The sequence below is a fragment of the Ambystoma mexicanum genome, chromosome 7q, assembly GCF_040938575.1.
Source record: "Ambystoma mexicanum isolate Mex_15411 chromosome 7q, UKY_AmexF1_1, whole genome shotgun sequence".
Classification (NCBI taxonomy): domain Eukaryota; kingdom Metazoa; phylum Chordata; class Amphibia; order Caudata; family Ambystomatidae; genus Ambystoma; species Ambystoma mexicanum.
The window spans coordinates 526,196,177-526,219,144 of NC_090941.1; positions in this window are offsets into that span (position 1 = coordinate 526,196,177).

Here is a 22,968-nt window from a genome sequence, read left to right on the forward strand (position 1 = left end):
CCATGACATGAACCTCACACAACTTGTTACCGCCACACTCACACCAAATGGCGTACACTCAATTGGATCTTATCTACCAATGCCTCCATCAACATCTCTTGCATCAGCCCAGTGCTCTGGTCTGACCACCACCTGGTTGAATTTAAGCTACACCATGCTAATCCCACCCAGAGCACATCTCTAGGGCCAACACGGATCTTGGCCAGAAGCACCAGAAAACTCACCCATGATACTCTCAAACCAACATTACTTGCCTTCCTTGACATTCCTCCCTCTGAGTGCAAAAGTTCCACTGCACTCGCAACCCACTACCACCAGTGCCTACTCTCTATGCTAGATCAGCACACCCCGCTCAACAATAAGACTGTTAAACCGTTCAAGGCCTCTAAACCCTGGTTCACAGATGAACCTGTTACCCTTCATAGAAAGAAACAAGCCATTGAACACTGACACAATAAACAACCCTCCCCATCCACTGCCACCCTCCTTGCCACTGCCTGTAAGGCCTACAAAACAGCAATCTTTGCCACCATAGACACCTTCTATGATAATAGAATAATTAATGCCAGTTCCAATTCCAAGGAACTCTTTGCCATCTTAAAAAACTGGAAAATCCAGGTGTGCCTATTTCCCAAACCAAAGTACACAAGAAATAGGCTACTACTATTCAAACCGCCCTCTCTACCAAAATGTTTATGTTTATTGAGCTTATATAGCGCTTTAAGCCAAAGTGCTTTACAGTATAACAATAGGTACAAAAGTGAGAAAAGCATATTTACAAACATGAAACAAGTCATTAGTACAATATGTAGAACAATTTACTATAAGGAGGGGGAGAGTGGGGGAAGGGGACGGGAGAGGGGGTAGGTGATGTGGGTTACAATGTCTGTTTTGAGGTCAGGGGAATGGGAGGAAGGGGGAGGGGAAGGGAAGGGGGAGTGATCTGGTGTCCTCAATGCCCCAAAGTGGTTACAGAGACACTTTGAGGTCATTGGGAAAGTGGAAAGGAGGGAGGGGAAGGTGGGGCAGGGGTTTGAAGGGGAGAGGGGTAGGGAAGGGGAGTCGGGGGGGAGTGAAGAAGAAGGGCTTTCAGGGAGGAGCAGAATGATGAGTAGGTAGGGGAGGAGCGGATGGAGAGCGTTAGGGAGTTCCAGTGTAGGGGGGCCAAGAGTTGGAAGGAGCGGAAGCGTAAGGAGGCACATGGGGCTAGGGGTACAGTGAGAAGTTGGAGGTCTGCTGAGCAGGAGAGAGTGGGAGAGGGAGTAAAATGAGAGGAGGGAAGAAAGGTAGGGGGCAGTTCATGGAGAGATTTGTAGACAAGACAGAGGGATTGAAATTTCAGTTGTGAGAGGAAGGGAAGCCAGCCAAGTTGAGAGAGAGAGGAAGAAATAGAGTCTCGAGGGCCGAGAAGACATAGAGTACGAATAGAGGAGTGGTAGATGGATTTTAGGGGAGTTAAGTGAGAGACAGGGAGTCCAAAGAGGAGAGAGGAGCAGTAGAAGAGGCGGGAGAAAATAAGGGAGGAGATTAGGAGTTTGGAAGCATGGAATGTGAGAAAGGAGTGGATCTTGCGGATGTTGAAGAGGTGGTGCCGACAGGCTCGAGAGGTTAGAGAGATGTGATTGGAGTCGAGATGGAGGCCGACATTGCGGGCATGGGTAGATATGAGGAGGTTGGAAGGTGGAAAGAGGATGAAGGGAGGGGGCACGGGGATAGAGTGTTAGGAGGGAAGAAAAGCACCTCAGTCTTGTCAGTATTGAAGGAAAGAAAGTGAGATGACATCCAGTTTTTTATGGCCGTGAGGCAGGAAGAAAGATTGTGGTAGAGGTCAGATGTGAAGGAAGAGAAGGAAAGAAAGTGTTGGGTGTCATCAGCATAGAAGTGGTGGGAGATGCCGAAAGAAGAGATGCCTGGGGCGAGAAGGGAGGTATAGAGAGAGAAAAGAAAGGGTCCAAGTACAGATCCCTGAGGGACGCCATAGTTCAGGGGGAGGCTGGAGGAGGTGCGGTTGCCCCAGGAGACAGTGAAGGATCGATTGGAGAGGTAAGAGGAGAGCCAGGAGAGGACAGAGCCTTTGAAGCTGAAGGAGGACAGAGTGCTAAGAAGTAAGGGGTTATCTACGGTATCAAAAGCTGCAGAAAGGTCAAGGAGGATGAGAATTGAAGATTGCTTAGCATGGAGAGCAGTGAGGAGAGAGTTGAGGACATAGGTGAGGGCAGTTTCAGTGGAGTGTTTAGGGGGCGTAAACCAGATTGAGAAGTGGGGAGGAGGGAGTGGGATGAGATGAAAGCAGAAAGTTAAGAGTAGGCTAGGCGCTCAAGGAGCTGTGATAGCACAAACTGAATGTGCTATGGAGCAAAATTACCTCCAAGTAAACTTCACTCACTACCAAAGCCCCTCTCCAGACCCTCACCATCTCATCTGGCCAGCACAGCCCCAACTTCCAGGCTGAGCTGCACCCCTGCTTCAATTTCCACCCAGTCACCCAAGACATGGTCCTAGAAACCATCCAGGCCCTCAAGCCCTCCAATTGCAAGTGAGACATTTGCCTGGTGCTCATAATCAAGCTTTGCACGCCTAGTCTGTCTCCTATATTCACCGGCTTTATTAACACTTCCTTTGAGGCCTGTGAAGTACCCACCCGTATCCAGGAAGCATCGGTCCCCCCGCTCGTAAATAAACCTTCACTGGATCCTGCTATTCCCACTAACTACAGACCCATTACTACAGTGCCATTCTTGCTCATAATTCTTGACCGCATTGCTTACCCCAATACCAACAATTCCTTGAACAACACTACCTCCTAGGATCCAGACAGTCAGGTTTCCGAGCTAAACACAGTGCTGAAACGGTGCTCCTAGACCTGAAAATGCAACTGGACAGTATCTGTGACGCAGGCAACCTTGACATCTTGATATTCCTAGACTTGTCAGCTACCTTTGACTTGGTTGACCACGCCCTCCTGTTCCAAACTCTCTCCTCTCTCTTTCATTTCTCGCTAAAGGCAGTCCAGTGGATTAAATCCTTCCTTAGTGATCGCACCTCTTGAATCTTCATTGACTCCCACTACGCTGATCCTACCCCAGTCCCGCTGTATCCCAAGGCCCCTGTCTCTCCCCTCTACTCTACAACACTAACACCAAGTACCTCATTGGCATCCTTTACTCCCTTGGTATCACCTATACTAACTTTGCGTTGATACACAAATCCACATCCCCATCACTGGCAACCACACTACTGACACAAATACCATCAACAATGTCTTCTGCACTATCCAAAACGGGATTGCCACACACAACGTCTGTCTCAGTTCTGAGAATACAGAGGTACTCATAGAGGCTCCCGCTCTCGTCTAAAATCCCTTGACCCCTCCTACTCTTCCTTCCTCATCGGCAGCACTACCATCCCCATCCTCAAACATGCTAAAACCCTTGGAGTCCATCTTGATGCCGAATTATCTATGACCAGACACATCAATGCACTCACCTCTTCAACAGTTTAAACTGCCAAGTTCATCTCTCCAAGCAGACAGTTCCTAATTCCTAACAACTGCCTTGCTCTCTCAAGAGCCTTAATCCTGAGCTGTAATGCTCACCTGGTATCCATGGGGACGTCACTCAGCCTGTTCTGACCTCTTATGACCACGAACCCTTCACTGCAGTCTACTCGAATGGAAACTGGGCCTGATACACAGGATTGGTAGAGTTTAACTCCCTATTGTCTCTGTGTGCTTGAATCCCTTCTTCCCCGGGGTCCAACCCTACCCTTTGATCAACAGCTCACCTTGTTTTCTTGGAAAGTGTGCACTCCGTCCTGCTTTCAGTGCAGGGGCACTTTGATTAATGCAGGCTCATTGCTGCCTAGTGTAAGAGGATTCAATTCAACACTACAGCTAAGTGAATGCCTAGTCTGGGATACTGAATGGAAACCCTTATTGATATATCTTTACGTCCAGTTCATGCGTTCTGGATGACTACCCCTATATAACACCCCTCTCTTGGACTCCCCCTGACCCCACTGAGCCAAGAAGTAGTTCTGTTTTGCAAGTTAAAAGGTTTATTTGATAATTTAAACAATAGATATATATATCACACTTTATAATAATTTAATAATTGAATATCACACTGAATCTGAGCAGTAATCAATAATGGATAGTTTGGCACTAGCACACTTGTGAATAGGAACAGAAGAATAAGGTGGTAGAGAATGCTTTATATAAGTTCAGATGGATGTAATGTTGAATGAAAAATGCAATACAGAAAATACTCAATATGATTGCAACAAAACAATGTAATCACTTTTCTCTGGCAATCCCCTCCCCCCTTTATGCAATGCAAGGAAATGGAAGGAAAGCACACAGTTCTCAGAAATGCAATCAAATGTAATTCAGTTCACCCCAGCAAGCTTAGACTACAGAAGTTGGAACACAGGCCCCAAATGCTTTTATATGTGCTGGCAATGAAGTGAAAAATATGCTAAAATGCTTTTAATTCCCTCTAGAGGTTCAGGGTGAGTGGTATCAAGTTAATATTAGTCCAGGCTCACTTTAGCAAGGATCTAGGAGTAACTAGCAGGTTAAACGAATTTTTGGCAACTGAAAGCAAGAAAACTGCTGTTTTCACACGTTGAGAAATTTGCAAATCGCGGCAAATTCGCGAGTGCGTTTTTCGCGATTACAGAGGAACTACAAGGACTAGCACTATCGTTTTGGGGTCCTAGGACAGCCTAGGATCTCAGCTTCCAGATGAAAGTTACTGCAAGTCTCTAGGACAAACGGTCACGGAGATATGAGCGATATGGTAAAGGTCGTTTTTCAGATTTGAAATTTTAAAGTTCAAAAAGACAAGTGCAGCTTGCAACTAGAAAATGACAGGTGACAGCTTTACAAATGACAGGTGACAGTTAGGAGGCAGTTCTACTTAGATTAAAATAGCTTGAATTATATTATTTTAACTAAGAGATTGGTTCTGCACAGTCTGCTAGGTACTCACACTATATTCTTGAATTAAATGGGCCTCGCCACGGATCTGGTCAGGTTTTAAACTGGACTCTGGTCTGGTCTCTGCACTTCACAGTGATCTGGGTCAGCTCTCTCTCTCTCTGGATTCTGGAGATTGATGGATTTGAAGTCTGGATCTTTCTGCACAGCTTTCTCTAGAGATTGATGCAGGTAAAGTATGGATTTTCCCGGCAGAGCGTCCCGCAGCAAATGGATTTGAAGGTCCATATCTGTCCTACTGTCTGCTTTTATGTGTTTTGAAAATGGGTGTGTGTGCAGCATCACTAGGCTCTACCCCTCTCCACTTGTCATTGGCCACTTCATTCTCTTCCCCTTGATTGGGGGAATGAAATGAAGTGTCATCATGATGAGGTCTGTTTATGGTACAGAGAACCCACCCCTGTCAACTTTACACACAATCTATATTTGCTCAAAAAGACATATTTGCACAGGTACACATTTGTTTAAAATTACATGCACCCCTCACATATCACAGGAGGTATACCCTGTTCAAATCTGCTCTTCCTGGGAGCTTGCATTCAGAAATGGCGACATTTGCACTTTTTAACTGGTTTCGCAATATCGGACATTACCCCAAATTTATACACATGTGCGCAAGGAGTATGGACATTACTTGATGAAGTGTCAGATTTTTAACATGCATACATTTTAAGTAATACCCTCTTAACTGCTAGCTTGCCCCCAGATCATGCCACCGGTTCTAAAAACCTCTTAAAATGTGGGCAGAAAAATCACAAGAATTATGGTATCATTTAAATAATTTTCACAAGTCCGCTCTATGAGTTATTCATCTTTTTCTAAAACCATATTCTGGCTACAGGGGTGTGGTTTCCCCCAGCACAAGGTTGAATTTCTGGTTTTTCCAGTTCTGCCAAGCCAGCTTGCTCTCGCAGGCAATGCTCCTCCCCTTTACTTCCAGGAGGAAGCCACTTTTTACGGCCCCCGTAATAAAACATTTGCCTGAGTCAGGACAGGGCTTTGTTCAATTTCCTGCAGAGCCCAGGTAATTCAATCAGAGAAGTGTCATATCCCTTTTGGTGGGAGCAGCAAAAGGACAGCTAGGCCTGGGAACACAGCTGTTGTGCAAGTCTCATCTCCTGTCGGGGGTAGCTGGTGAGCAGAATTCAGTTCCTGAAGCCAGGTTTCAGATAATGTCACTTTTGTTCCCCAGTTTAAGTCAAGACAATTTTTTACACATGCAGCTAGGATGCTGATTCTAAGTTTAAGACTATGACATTTAAACAATTGCAACCTATGTGACACTCAAAAGTAGGTCACTCATTTCTTTTAAACATTTAGGTTTTTAGTGTCTTTCAGTCCAAATTTACTTAAAATGCTGAAATCCACAGCTCAGCCAGTCTGGTTATAAACCTTCAAATCACTTCAGAATATAACTTTAGATTGTATCCACCTCTCAGTAATTCTTTCTTTGGCTTGCCTTGGGTTCATTTATTCAGTTTTAAACAAAATCTGGTGGTTTTAAAACGCCGGCTTTCTGATAGTGGTGAGTACTGGTACTGCACCCCTTTTTGGGATTTAAGAAAATGAATTCCCCACAATTCTAGGTTGCTTTTGGCAATCAGCATTGCCATTCCCAATGGTTTCAGACTACTGTGTGGGTAGTCCAATGGTGGTTTTAGGCAGTGCCCTTCTGTGCCCATAACGTCGGCAAAATGGGTGGCAGCCTATTCTTCATGCACTTCCCTGGGCATTTTCTGAGAAGCTCTGGCCATCATGATGTTTTCAATGCCAGTACTGCACAGTTTTTGAGGTAGGGCTCGGATGCATGGGTAAAAACATCCCACACTAGTTACTTCACTGGTAAGAGTCCGACAGGTAAGTATAATGAGTCTTTTGAACAGTTTTCTAACTTCGTTCATTTCCTTCCTTAGATGATGGCCGGCGTCCGGGGATGGCGATGTGCTGCTGAGACGAGTTGCGCTGAAGGTGAGTGAGAGCGCGATGCGCTATGCGACCCTTTCGTACTTGTAATTAACTGAGTTCTTTTTCTGTGTCTTTTAGTCGCTGCAACGTTTTCAGCGTGGATGCCGGTTATGAAGAAGAAATGTGGTGAGTAAGCACGGTATGCGGTGCCTCTAGATGTTTCCACGCTAACCTGGAGTGTCTTTTCCCTCTTGCAGATGGATGAGAAGTTCCGGAGACAGAGTTCCCCCAGAGCGGTTGGGATTCTGGTAAGCGTTTGAAGCTCGTACAGTCTTTAAAAATGAGCAAAGATTTGCTGAATGCTTACTAATGCCTTTTTTCTGTTCTTTTCCCTTTTCCTTAGAAAGTGGCGTGCCGGGATGGGAATGACACCGCCGAAGATGCCCGCAGAACAGAAGAAGTGACGAATGATGGGCAGAAGCACCGCAAGGTAAGGCTGTTCCTAACGGTGTTCTTGTTCTTGCAGGAGCTGAGCGCAGAAGAAAGATGCAGGCCTACTGGAGGCCGATCCAAACACGGTGAGTGTCACGCTGTAGGTGCAGAAAGCACAAAGCATGTTTCTCAGCCTGGGCATGGCTTAAATAGTCTCTAGGTATCCCATTTGTCTCTGGGCTGAACCACACCCAAAAGACTAGACTGCACATGCAGTTCTGGGAACCGAAATATGTGGGGGCATCCATCTTGTCCCCATCAATGCACTACAAGTCCAATTCCCAATGTTATCCTATGGGAGTGAGTGAGTCTGGTGCCACAAGCGCCAAGTCTGACTCCAAGTGGGTCTTTGGAGGGATGGAGAAGCCCTTGAGGGCCATGTAGGTGATCGTGGCCTGGCTCCAGCCTGACATCTTGGAGGGCTGGGGAAATGAGGGGCAGGAATCATGACAGCACTCCCCTCCAAGGCCTCTCTCAAGGTTGCTCTTCTGTCTGGTCCTGGTTTGGATGGTTTTGATGAAATCGCCTAAGCAAGCAAGGTGCATGCGTGTACTCACAAGGCTCCCATGTCCTGTCTTGTGGACCATACCCCTTCCAGTCTACTAAGTAGTATAATTTGGATCTGATGTACTTTAAATCCAGGATGTCCTTGACTTCAAATTCTGGCTCCCCGGTGACTACTACTGGCTGCGGTGGCGTTGCTACCCGGGTCCCAGGTTGAACAGGTTTAAGGAGAGATACGTGGAACACAGGATGAATCTGCATGTTTGACGGCAAAGCTAGTCTGACCGCCACAGGATTTATCACGGAGGTGACGGTGAATGGACCCAGGTATCTTGGACGGAAAGTTCGGGTTCCTTTAATGGACACGTGTTTAGACGCCAGCCAGACTTTGTCTCCCACTTGGTAGTTGGGGGCCTTTGCTCGGTGTTGATCAGCAAACTTCTTTTGGCGATTCTTAGCTTGAAGCAGGTGTTCAGCTGCCCTTTTAAAGGTTTGAGAAATGGTCGTGTGCAAGGTTTTGACTGCTGGCATTTCCAGGGTTGTAGGAATGTCCAACTCAGAAGTACGTGGGTGCCTGACATACATGGTATAAAAGGGTGTCTGCCCAGTGCTGGTGTGTAGGGAATTATTATAAGCATATTCAGCTATCCATAATAGGTCAAACCAGCTTCCTTCAGCTTGGTGTAACATGCAACGCAGATACTGCTCGAGCGTCTGATTTGTCCTCTCAGTTTGACCATCCGTTTGGGGATGGTGACTGGTGGATAGCCGGACGTCGATCTGGGCCATAGAGCAGCATTTTCTCCAGAAGTTAGATACAAATTGAGTACCTCGGTCTGAGACTAAAACTGAAGGAAACCCATGGAGCCGTAGGATGCCTTCAAGAAATACCTTTGCCAGAGTGGAAGCATTTGGGAGCCCCTAGAGAGGAATGAAATGTGCCATTTTTGAAAATAGGACAACAACCACAAGAATAGTGTTAAACCCTTGACTGGGTGGTAAATCGGTAATAAAATTGAGGGACAACGTGTGCCAGGGTGCTGGTGGGATTTCCAATGGTTGTAATAGTCCAGCCGGTTTCTGCTTGGATGACTTGTTTTGAGCATACACTCCACAAGATAGGATTAATTGGATAATGTCTTTACGCCACGTGGGACACCAATAATTTTGTTTTACCTTGGCTAGGGTTTTAGCGATTCCGGTGTGGCCCTCGATCAAGGAATCATGATAACCGGACATGAGTTGTTCTCGTAGTTCTTGGTTTGGTAAGAATAAATGATTCCTGAAGTAGGGCAACTAATCTTTTATCATCTAATGTGCTCCTTGTGCACTCCACGCTTGTAATTGCTCCGGACTCATCAGGTTTTGGATTTCTTCATATAATTCTTTCTGAGTTATGGTTGCTGTGATTCCTAGGAGCTTGTCACTCGGGATGATTGCTATTGGGTCAGGGGTCTGATACCCTTGCTCTTCCACCCCCATACGGGAAAGGGCGTTGGCCTTCCCGTTTTACAAACCTGATCGAAATGTAATCACGTAGTCATATTCAGCAAAAAAAAAAGAGCCCAACGTAGTTGTCGTGAGGATTGGGCCTTTGCCATTTTTAGGTACTGGAGGTTCCGGTGGTCAGTTATTACGGTGATTGTGTGTCTGGCGCCCAAGAGGTAGTGCTGCCATGCCTTAAAGGCTGACTTAATGGCCAGGAGTTCTTTGTCTGTGATAGCGTAATTGAGTTCAGGGGGTGTGAATTTACGCGACCAGAAGGAAACAGGGTGTAACTGGCCCGTTTCATGGTCCTTTTGTGAGAGGACGGCTCCCATAGCCATGCTTGAGGCATCCGTTTCCAACAGGTATGGGAGATCAGGGCGAGGGTAGCGTAAGATTGGGGCCGATGTGAATCTCGCTTTGAGTTCCTGGAAAGCTTCCTCAGCTTCTGTTGTCTGTCTGTTGTCCACTGGAACTTTTTGTTGCTTTTCCTTAGCAATGACGTGATGGGATGCACGATTTGTGAAAATCCTGGGATGAACCGGCGGTAGAAGTTTGCAAAACCCAGCATACTTTGAACCCCCTTGAATGAATTTGGAAATGGCCAGTTCAGGATAGCATCTATCTTGTGTACATCCGTTCGGGCTGAGAATAAATCCCAGGAATTCCACCTCGGAGACTTGGAATGAGCACTTTTCGAGCTTGGCGTAAAGCTGGTGTTAACTGAGTTTCTCCAGTACGGATCGGATGTGTTTAACATGGTCCTTCTTTGATGAGGAATATACTAGAATATCGTCGATGTACACTAGAGCACAGACATCAATCAATTCCCGTAGGACATCGTTCATGAAGTATTGAAATGCTGCGTTGCAAAGGCCAAAGGGCATTACTTGATATCCGTACAAGCCGTATTTGGTGCGACAAGCGGTTTTCCATTCGCCCCCCTGTTTTACGCGAACAAGGTGATATGCCCTCCTCTGGCCTAGTTTTGTGTAGATTTGGGCATCTTTGACATAATCAAGCAATTCAGGGATCAGAGGCAGGGGGTAGCGTTTTTTTACAGTAATCTGGTTCAGTGCGCGATAGTCGATGCACGTTCTCAAGTCCCCCTCCTTTTTTCGGTACGAAGAATAGAGGACTGGCTGCTGGAGACTTCGAGGGACGGATGAACCCGTTGGCCAGGTATTGGTCAAGATAGGCCTTCAGGTGGTGGTTTTCTGGTTCCGTGAGTGCATAAATTCGCCCACAAGGGATTTGTGCGCCGGGTATCAGGTCGATTTGGCAAACGTATGGTCTATGCGGTGGCAGGGTATTAGTCTGTTCTTTCTGAAAGACATCTTGAAAGTCCTGGTATTCACTTGGTAGGGTGCCGATTGCCACAGTCGCAAGCGTGGAGGTTCTGGTGTCTATTGGTTGTTTCTCTTGGCGATAACATGTGTGGGCGCAAGTCTCGGGAAAGGCCAAATCTTTTGCTCGCCAATTGATTTGAGGATTGTGAGCTACCAACCATGGCATTCCCAAAATCAACCGGAACTGTGGTGCCTTAATGAGGTCGAAAACGATATATTCTTGGTGTCCATCCTGGCACAGAAGGCTTAAAGCTGCAGTGCATTGGGATACTGGACCAGAAGCTATTTCCGTGCCGTTGACAGTGGTAACAGTGTCGGTGGTTGATTTAGGGCGTAACGGAAGCCCCATCTTTGCCGCAAGATCCTGGTCGATGTAATTCCCAACGGCTCCACTGTCAATGTTACTGCGTGCATCCGAGATGGTTGTTGGTGATTGATCAAGACCACAGATAGTGCAAAATGGGAGGTCTGTAGTTCACTTTCTTCGCTCGACAAGTGGACCCCTACACTTGCCGGGCTGGGGAGTTTTCCGATTCCTTGATGGTTTCTTCCTTGTACGTGGCCCCTACCGTCCTCCTCGGTGGCTTCACAGGGCACTCTTTAAGGAAATTACCTGACCTTCCACAGTACATATATAACTGCTACTGTCTCCTTTTATCCCTTTCCGCTTTAGTCAAGGGGGATCTGACCCCCCCGATTTGCATTGGTCCTCCTTTACCTTCCGTTCGGGCAATATTGTCCTTTGAACGCACATACATAGGGCGAGGGGCCGGATTGGTTCGATCTGCTCTTTGGTCCTGCAACCTATGATCCAGTTGAACAACAAGGTCAATGAATTCTGAGCAGTCTTTCGGGGGGTTCACTACTTGTGCGAGAACATCCTTGAGCTCCCCCCGCAACCCCGATGAAATAACGTGGTTCTCTTCTCCACTGGCCATTCTGCTTCAACTACGAGTCTATTGAACGTGGCTATGTATGTTAATAGGTCTTGATTCCCTTGGCGTAGGGACAGAAGTTCGTTGTCTAATGCCTGCCCATGAGTACGACGGGCGAACAGCTTTTCCATCTCCTGCTGAAAGCCCCTGAAGTCATGCAGCAAAGGATCATCTTGGGCCACAAAGGGTACAGACCAGTCCGCGGCACTACCACTCAAATAGGATAGCACAAAAGCGACCCGTGATTGGTCATTCGGAAAGGCCCCTGGTCTACAAAGGAAGTGCAGGCGGCACTGGTTCATGAACGTTGCAAACCTCTTGGGACACTCCGTAAATCGTTCGGGCGGGGCCAAAGGAACTGCCCCAGGAAGAGTTATCTGAACGGGATTGGCTGATGGTACTGGCATCGAGGGCACGCTTCCTGGCAATGGTGCATGCCCTGCTTGTGACTGGAGAAGTTGGCGGCTTAAATCATCAGTGTGTTCTTTGGCTACTATCAGCTCTCTCCTCAGGGTGTTGGTCTCCTGCCTGGCTGCATGTACTTCAGAACGTAGCTGCCCCAACATGTGGGCTAACTGGTCGGTTTCTGACGTTTCCATGATGCCCAGGAGTATTTTGATGTAGGCTTTGTGTTCTGTAACGCTCACCTGTTATCCACGGGGACGTCACTCAGCCTGTTCTGACCTCTTACGTCCTCGAATCCTTCCCTGGAGTCTACTCGACTGGAGACTGGGCCTGAAACACAGGATTGGTAGAGTTTAACTCCCTATTGTCTCTGTGTGCTTGAACCCCTTCTTCCCCGGGGTCCAACCAGGGCTCAAGTCGAGGGCACACGCGGGGGGACAGAGTCCACCCACTTTTTTCAGAGGGTGGACTCAGTCCCCCCAGCTAAAATGAGAAACAATGAAGGTCCTCTTTGAATGTATGCATTAAAGACAATCACGGGTATCGAACCACAGTCGTCAGATTTGTAGGCCGGACACTTCACCACTACACTATATAACATGATGAAAAATAACAAACAACTAAAGGTAAAATGGCCCGTTTCGGTACTGCAAGTCCCAGGGAATACTTTTGTATTGGTTCTTGGAGTTTAAAACATGCACACCTTTTAACGTTTTCAGAAACACTATTAGAAGTAAATATCCTTTCTTGGTTTTGTGTGTGTGTGTTGATTTTATGAAAGGCAAATGCCATTCGCCCTGTGCAATTTGGCTGGTTATGTAAAGCCAATTTGATGAAATGGGCATGTTTCACCTTGATATGCTAATTTCTGGCTACGTCACATCCCAAAGCATTTGTTGATGAGTCCACACTTTAATTTTTAGGACTTGACCCCTGGGTCCAAATCTTCCCTTTGATCCACAGCTCACCTTGTTTTCTTGGAAAGTGTGCTCTGCGTCCTGCTTTCAGCTCAGGGGCGCGTTGATTGATGCGGGCTCGTTGCTGCCTAGTTACTTCACTGGTAAGAGTCCGACAGGTAAGTATAATGAGTCTTTTGAACAGTTCTCTAACTTCGTTCCTTTCCTTCCTTAGATGATGGCCGGCATCCGGGGGTGGCGACGTGCTGCTGAGACGAGTTGCGCTGAAGGTGAGTGAGAGCGCGATGTGCTATGTGACCCTTTCGTATTTCGTATTTGTATTGAACTGAGTTCTTTTTCTGTGTCTTTTAGGTGCCGCGACGTTTTCAGCGTGGAAGAAATGCAGTGAGTAAGCGCATTATGCGGCGCCTCTAGATGTTTCCACGCTAACCTGAAGTGTCTTTTCCCTCTTGCAGATGGAAGAGAAGTTCCATAGACATAGTTCCCCCAGAGCGGCTGGGATTCAGGTACATTCGTACAGTCTTTTAAAATAAGCGAAGATTTGCTGAATGCTTACTAATGTTTTTTTCTGTTCTTTTCCCTTTTCCTTAGGAAGCGGCGTGCCGGGATGGGTATGACACCACCGAAGATGCCCGCAGAACAGAAGAAGCAATGAATGATGGGCAGAAGCGCCGCAAGGTAAGGCTGTTCCTAACAGTGTTCTTGTTCTTGCAGGAGCTGAGCGCAGAAGAAAGATGCAGGCCTACTGGAGACCGATCCGAACACGGTGAGTGTCACGCTGCAGGTGCAGAAAACACAAAGCATGTTTCTCAGCCTGGGTATGGCTTAAATAGTCTCTGGGTATACCAGGTGTCTCTGGGCTGAACCACACCCAAAAGACTAGACTCCACATGCAGTCCTGGGAACCGAAATATGTGGGGGCATCCATCTTGTACCCATCAATGCACTACAAGTCCAATTCCCAATGTTATCCTATGGGAGTGAGTGAGTCTGGTGCCACAAGCGCCAAGTCTGACTCCAAGTGGGTCTTTGGAGGGATGGAGAGGCCCTTGAGGGCCATGTAGGTGATCGTGGCCTGGCTCCAGCCTGATATCTTGGAGGGCTGGGGAGGTGAGGGACAGGAATCATGACATATGATCAAACTGGACTGCCTCAATGTCCTTTTCAAAGGCACTTCCGCTGCCAACCTAGCCAAGCTTCAACTTCTGCAAAATAAAGCGCTGCATGCAGGTCTGGGTCTCCGTAAATCTGACCACATCTCTTCTACTTGTCAAGAGGTTCACTGGCTACCAATAAAATCCTGTATTGACTTCACAACACTTACCATTGCACACCGATACATTTACAACGAAGCCCCACAATACTTCAACAACCACATCAGCAAAAACGTGAAGGTTGAACCCTTCACTCTCAGATCAACTCTCCTTGGCTATCCTATCACCTGCTTGAAACTTGCCAGAGAGGGTGGTGTTAGCTTCAGCACCACATACCAAACTCTTTGGAACACTCTTCCTGCTCATATTAGGAATGAACCGTCTAACCGAGCCTTGAAAAGACTGCTGAAATCACGGCTGATCAATAAAAATGACTGCCTCAACTGCATCTATGTAGTATGGGAGAATCCTACGACCTCCTCATCACTGTCTGGACTGACCTTACTCTTTACCTTACTCTGTACAAACGTGGTGATACATGTGGGTCTGGGCATTACACAAATGTAAAAATACAATATGATATGATAGGTTATTTATTACACGCTTAATACCCACAGGTTTCTAAGCGCGGACCAGGGGATCAACCTGTTTTGCTCTTGCTTCCAAGGCGAGCACGTTGCGCCTGAGCTATCCTCTCGAGGTGTCTGTGGAGGGGAAGCAAGTGGTAAAATTAAGCAGGGATATGATCTGAGCTGTGATTTAAGTGGACTGCAATTCAGAGATGAATGCATACTCAGCTGCTGCGACAAGTATATCCTGTTTTCCGATCTTTGCTATTTTGAGCCATATCAGATTGTTGGCAAGTTACCTCTTGTCATTTCTGACGTGTGCATAGCAGAGCTAAATGGAAGGACGTGGGCCCATGCTTCCCAGTTGAAGCCTGAAAAAAGGCAGGGAAAAAAGGTTAAGGAAGCGACCAAGAACAGCAAAGTGCCACGGGGCTCCCCGCGAGGTAGGAGCAAAAGGAGGATCAACGGCTAAGATGAGTAACTTTTCTGTTCTATTGCAGATTTCCAAGAAGCCGTGCTGATCCGGATGCTTCTTCAGTGAATGTAGAATGAGAAGAAACCCTGCTGTTTCCGATAAAAGTATATTTTTCCGTCTGTGTCTTTACTACATCTGAATGCAGACTGTGATTCCAGGAGCATGTGTGAGTTTCAATGCACTCACAATAAAGGCATACATGGGTCCTGAGCGATTGTTGTTTTTCTTTTCCTATTGAAGGTGGCAGTGTCCACTATTGAGGAATTTGGGAGAGCGAAGGATATCGGCAAATAAATATGCTTCCACTATCCTTTATAATCAATATTGTTTGTTGGTGGTATTTGGACGATAGTTGGGATATAAGGATTGGGGTGAAAACCATCAGTTTGATCGTTGGAACGGCACCTAGAAGAGACTCTCGATTTACCATGGCCATGTATGTACATGTTTGAACATCTCTTATAAGAAAGTGAACGGTCCATAGTGTGTACATAAGGATAAGGGGGTGAGGAGGCTCATGTGTATTCTCTTTTTGAGGGGGTTAAAGTCAATGACCTCCATTTATTCCTTATGGGTACGCTAGTTCCCACTTAGTATGTGTAACAACATATGGATGGTGCATTGTTAGCTGGCAATGTGGATGGCATAGGAATGTGAGGGCGGGGAAATGGTCCTCAATGGGACCTGATCAGACTGCTTAATAGTGGGATCTGGCGTCACCAGATTTCTTTCAAAACGATATTGAAAACAGTTGGTTGCCTCTGATTGGCTATTCTGAAAGAGAGTATAACCATTGCCCATCATGTAGAAGATGTCCCAACAACCGTGAAACAGACTGCAGATACGGAAGGCTCTTATAGTAATAATAATGTATTTCTTATATAGCACTACACACCCATAGGTCAGCAGGCACTGAAATAACAGAAGACATTATCATCCCAAAGAGTGGTACTCAATTTATCAACCTCAGAAAGATGGAGTTGACCCCTGCCGGGATTCGAACCTGCCACAGCAGGCTGCGCACAGATATTGGGGGCGCCGCGCTCGCTGTGCTATCTGACCGGTTGTGTTTTGGATTTGTGACCACGAGATGATGAGGTCCTTATTTGGACAAATAAGCAAATGTTTTATGAAGAGGCTTAAATGCTGATAGTGATACAACTACATTTTACCACAACACATTTCACTGTTAGATCACATTCGGGAAATTCTGCTACTGACTGCCCACACACATTTCCTCCACCCAAAAAGCAGGCGGTTTTCATGAGTTTTCGGGAATGAAACGTGGAATAGGCACAGTGGTAAACGTCCCGTATCGGAAAATTCTTGCGCTGCCACCTACAGTTCACTCTGGCCCAAAGGGTCTTATAAGGCTGTTCAAAAATGGTTTGCATAAAGGAGCTTTGTTTGCCTTTTTGGGGTTCTACGACTAATGGTAAGGGAAAGGGATTAATTAAACAAGCAGTCGCAAAGGTTTTCGCAAAGGGTTTTTCAAAGGGGGAGTGACACTTTAAGGACCATCCCAAACCAAGCAAGATGCAGAAATAGGGAATTAAATGTGAAAAAGCCACCCAGAAATGTGCTCAGTTTCTAGAGCACAGACTCACTTGTTCGAACCTAGTGTGCACCAGACCTGTTACTCCTTCTAACAGCCGAGCACAACCCACAGAATATCAAGATGTGAGCTGAGCCTTTTGTATGGCTGCAGAAACCTTCCCTAAAGGGTGTAGGGCTCTGATTGGCTTGCCATGAACAGGCCACTGAAGTTGGAACTTCCCGAGCATGATTTTGGGCTACCAGCGAATCTTTGCGAGATTTTAGCATCCGGATTATATTATCCAGCTTGGCCAGCGAGTCCGGCCGGGCCAAATGCCACCCAGGCTTACCAGTGTGACTTCTGCTTGACTGAGCTCCCTGAGGGAAAATAGATCAGCCCCAGAGAGAAGGTACAGTAGTGGTATCAGGAGACCATGACACCCCTCTATTGTGGTGCAGTATGTATCCGTGTCAGCCCCTCTCCCTGTTATCTAGGAGTGCTCTTTGGCAGCAGGGGTGAAGATAGATTTCTTTGACAGAAAAAACACTGTAGGAACAACACATAACAATGATGCATTTCTTTAGGTCTCTGCTTGACTGGAACATGGTGATGACTTTGTCAGTTACTGACCTGGCTTGATACCAAGTGACACTATACATGTGAAATGATCTGTAACCATTCCCGAGACCGTTCCAGTATTCCGTCGCCCGCGCGATGCCATCATTTACAGCAGCAACAGGCGCTTCTTGATGATGTCTGATACTTATAACGATGCCTTTTTAATGGCATTCATTTATATCATGAAAAAAGGATTTCCAAAAGCCAAGGCTTTTCAGATCATGCGAGCGCTACTGATGTGTTCTTTGCAGGGTCGGACTAGGCCATGAAATTGTCTCGGACACCAATGAAAAAGTGGCCCACTGTTGCAAATGGCTATTTATTCCTTTTGTGACACTGTTTGAATAGTACCCAAGGGGGTGTTTGTTGATCAAATGTGATGCAAATTGTGCATTTTAAAGAATATTCATTCAGCAACACTGGTCAAAACGCATAGTGAAGTAACTCATAAAACTGGCTCACATTGGCCAAAAAAGGTGCCCACTGTGACCCAAAAAAGTGGCCCACACCAGCATTTTGTGTTTTTGTTTCGGCCATGGCCCTATTGCCCTATAGGCCAGTCCGAGCCTGGTTCTTTGCAGTGGTGCCAATCACCCAGTAAGCATCAGTAGGAACACATGCAATAAAAAACAACTCTTTTGGGAAAATAATATATTTCATTTCATCGAAATAACAACACATTCTGCATCGTTAAGTACAATCACTGAGTATAAAATAAATGGCTGGAACTTAAAAACAAGCATTGGCAAAGTCAACAGGTTGTGGCTGTTGTACGTTAAGTGCAGCCTTAAAGTCCTAATCAATGGCATCAAACGTAGCCAGTGGCCTAGTATGGCATTGCAGAACCCAGCTGCTGCCATCCAATGTCATGTGAAGCCCCAAATGCCCACGCAATGTGCTAGCTAAACATCAAGATGAAAACATACTACATGTCCCGTCATGCAGGAAATACCTCCGTAAATTGTGAGTCACCAAGTCTCCTTTTCTCGGGAAGTCTGCAGTTGCATTTGTTCTACCTACATCTTGACTAAAAGTCGCCTATAAGCAAAACTATTGCATTAGAATACAGCTAGGGAGAAATGGCAAATGAGGAGGGACACAAAGCATGTGGGGGTTGCTTGGTTATTTACCCACCCATTGACTGCCCATGGCCATGCTACTCCCTATCTCTGCACCGTCCAAAGCATATCCTCCTGGTTTCTCTTTCACCTAGCTTTATCGAAGAGGAACTACAAACGTTGTGCTAGAAGTGCCTTCCACTGTTTTTTCAAAGCAGTCTTGTGGGAGTTAATGACTTAACTGGAACAGTAAATGCGCTACTGGTGTAATAGACATGTATTAACATTAGCCAGATCTGCCTACAGCCACTCAATCTATAAGCACTATGCATGTCCTTCACTGAAGTTCTGTTCAAAACAAGTATTGGCAAAACCAACAGTTTTGACTTGTGTTATTAGGCATTTGCCAGGCCATGCTATTATATGCGCAGGTAATAGCATCATTTTGCAGCCAACACTGTTGCCATTACCAATGCAGGCGCCATTAGTCAACATAATTGAAGGTAAGTAAGTCAGAAGAAGAAACAAATCTCCTTACTGGCCACCAACATGCACATTACGGTGCATTGTTGTGTATGTGTGTGATACATGATCTTGCTAGTACTGTTTTGCGTTTCTGTGTGTTTGCTATGTTACAGATTTATTTGCAGTGCTCTGTAGCTTCATAACATAAGGTGGAAAATACATAATCATTAAAGCAATAGCCAAACACAGACCCAAAAATCAAGAAACGAGAACATTAAGATGTAACAATAACTTTCCTGAAAATAGCTATGCTAAACAAAGAAGGAAAACAACAATAACCTGAATGTAATATTTATAATTCTACAATTCTAAATTGTCCTACAATTCAGAAAAGAACTCAAGACCCACCTCTTCAAGGAGTCTCTGCTCCTCAACCCGTTGCCACTCGCGCCACCTGACTCACTAGACGGTGCCGCCCCCATTCCTCCACGTCACCCTGTACAGCTGTACCCCTCCTTTATCCTACCCCCACTGTATATCTGTTCTATTGTTACCAGTGAAAAGTGCTCCGTTATGCATCTGTAATGTTGTCTAATTCTGTAAAGCGCTCCGTTATGTATCTGTATTGGTGTATTCCTCTGTAAAGCACTCCGTTGCTTCTCAAAGCTAGGTATGTGTTCAATAAATACAATAATAATAATAATAATAATAAAAATAATAATAATAATAATAAAAGAAAGCAAAATAAAAGAAAAAACTCTTCTGGCAAGTTAGGAGCATTCAACGAGAGTGGTGGAAGGTTGGAAGGGTGTTTGAGATTATGGGGTGAAAGGTGGAGGAGGCAGGTTTTGGCGCCATAGAGGACAAAGAGCTACTCAAGAAGCACTTGTCAATAACCGGAGGGTCATATTGGGCTCTGAAACAATAATTTAGAGGCAAACATTCCCACAATCATCCCTTCGCTCCATCACTCAGAGTGGGGGAGAAGGGTCCTCAGTGTTAAAAGTTGACTGTCACAAATGAAATTAGTGTGGTGTCAAACTGAGCCCTTCCTCTTAAAATGGCAGCAAACCAATGTTACAATGTGACCCCATCTGATATATTGATGTCTTAATCTGCCCACTCCTACCGGACTAGGGGCGCCCTTCCCTTTTGTTACATGACTTAGTAGCAGCTTTGCTGCTTTAGGGTTTTTCTTATTTATTCCTTTTTTGCATTCAGTGCTTTGTGATAATAATATACTACTTGATACAGGCAACACTCGGGCCTTGGATGAATCTCGCAAACACATTGCACCATTTATTAGAACACTTTATTTGAGATATGTTGTAATCAAAAGTTAGGGTCTAGTTGTTGGCCACCCATTATCCTGTGTCTCATCACTACTGGATGATTGGTATTTAAATTATGCTATTCTGTTAACTTGCTAATATAAAATATGTCTCTCTACAAAAAAATCATTGAATAAACATTTTATTGAAGCATAATGTTAAAGGTGTTACCTTAGCTATCATTCCTGAGTGATATAGGATTGACTTCTGCATAAGAAACAGATCCAGATGAATAAATAAATAATAAATGGACACCTGTTTCTGTGATAGGACCCCTTCTGTTATGCTGATGTGGTAGAAGGCAATGGCTATTCCAGCATACACCGAACCAGTACAAAATAAAAAAGCCCTGGATATGCACAACACTTGCTGAAACCCTTGCTTGGCTACCCAAAACACATGTGAGTGTGCATGCTCCATTAGTTCATGGAAATGAGGGTCCACGTGACTTTCAAAGTGGTGAAATGCACCGCGTCCTCGTCCCACAATCCCCAACTAGCCAAATGTGTCATGCATGCTCTGTAGGATGTGAATGCATAAGTGAAATGGTTGCAAATCCATGGCAGCACTGAACTGATCATGCCCATCATTCTCCTATGCTGCAGGTCAGAGGTGTCCGATGGTGGTCGGTCAAAAAATACCGAAAACAAAATCTCGAACTGCAAAAATCTCGAATACAAAATCTCGAAAAAAAATATCGAATTATTTATTTATTTATTTATATGTGTTTTTGGGGTCAGGTAAGTAAAAAAAAAAGGGTTAAAATAAAAAAAAAATAGAAAAAAAGGGGGGTTAGGGGGGGAACCCCCCATTTCGAGAAAAAAACGTCATAAAAAAAATTCGATATTTTTTTTTTCGGTCTTTTGTTTTCGATATTTTTGTTTTGGAGATTTTTGTTTTCGGTATTATCACTATAAACCGTGTCCGATATATGCATCGCTGGCCTGACTTGGCCTTCCATGATGACCAGTGTCCAATCAACACACTGACGTTCACCAATTGAAATGTCCAACTGATAACACAAAGCCAGGGGAGGGGAAGGAAATGATTGCCCATCAAATGGCAGCATCCATGGCTGCGTACACACATGGGAGAAAAAAGGGTACGCGTCATGACACGTCTAATCACTATAGCTTTCTACGAAGTGGACACCTGGGAAACTACAACTGGGAAACTGCCACAAAAGGTGCCAATAACCGCTGTAAAGGAATAAGGCTGGTCTCCACCTGATTGTTTACAAAGCAAGCCATTGCAGGCTATTCTGGAGGCAGTGGGGCGGCTGCATGGAACGGGAGTACCAGTTCCACCTTCAATTCCACTGTGGCCATTGTTAAACTCTAGGCATACTGCCAGCATGCTATTTCCATGCAGGCCAAAACATGCAGAGTGCTATGGAATCTCAATAGCATTGACATGAGTCAAAAGCAGGCGGACACCGCAGAAATCCACTGTATATGCGCTCTGGAATGTGCAGAGATATAGCAGGTGTCATGTACAACATTACTACCACAAATAGCATGAACATGGTACCAATTGCACTGTGTATTTCAAATGACAGAATCACAGAGAGAAAGGGCACCATCATCATTTGCGTTACCGCCCAACACTCCGGCGGTATTACCGCCTGATCACGGGTTGGGTGGTAACGGTAATTCCCCATTTCCCATTGGACCCAATGGGGAATTTTCTGTCGACATTATTACTGTCGGCGGTATTACCGCACGGTAATTGCACCGAAAATCAGCCTTTTCCCAGCGCATTTAGCCCCAGCTTAAAGCTGGAGGTAAATGCAGCCAGACTCGAGCTTGGGCAGACCCTTAAATGCGACAGTAACACTGTTACCACCGCATTTAAGGGCTACCACCCAACTCGTGATGAGGCAGAAACTGTCAGCATTTATGTGTTTATGTAAATCGACGCTTCAATGCCATGTTCTCCAAATCCCACAACAGCATCCTCTGTCGTAGTATGGGGTGGAGAAAGCCAGCAAATTCCACAGTGGAATGATGACATCCATTCTGGAAAGTGTGGCGCTGATATGGGTTGCCAAGACATACCTTTCCATGGCTACTTCTGTATGCATGTGCTGTAGTAATGTTACCCACTGGCATGAGCAGCACATGCAGAGGACACTGTCCATCTGGAGGGACTGTTGTACATGCCCTTCGCTAAACGCCCTCTGGCTTTGATGCTATATAAATAAAATAACATAACATAACATAAACACATGAATGCCATAGTCTGTGGCTCAGTGGACTAATGCATCCCCTACAGAGCCTTGTGTTTGACCTCAAGGACGCAGGTTCTAATCCCGGCTGGTCCACTCAGCCCTTCATCCCTCTGAGGTTGATACAATGAGTACCATTAAGTTGGGTAACAATGAACATCTGTTATCTGTAATAGCGCCAAGATGCCCCTCTGGGGGTGAACATGTGCTCTACAAACACACCTATTATGTCATACCTTAATGTCTTCTGTGCCACAACAGATTGCATAGCACCATCTTGGCAGTATACTGCTTCCACCCTGCACAGTGCATCCTCTCATGCCCTAGTCCCTTTGATTTGCTTACCCATACCTTTGATTCCACATCACTACCTGTGATGACCCATCAGGTGGGCATTGTGCAGCATACGCCAACTGTCATGCACGCATGTGTGCTGTACATGTGCACCATGCTCACATTGTTCCATATAACATTTACACTAACAGTGTGCCCTTGTCCTCAGGGGACGCAGATGAAACAGACGCTGAAGGGGATGGAAGATGA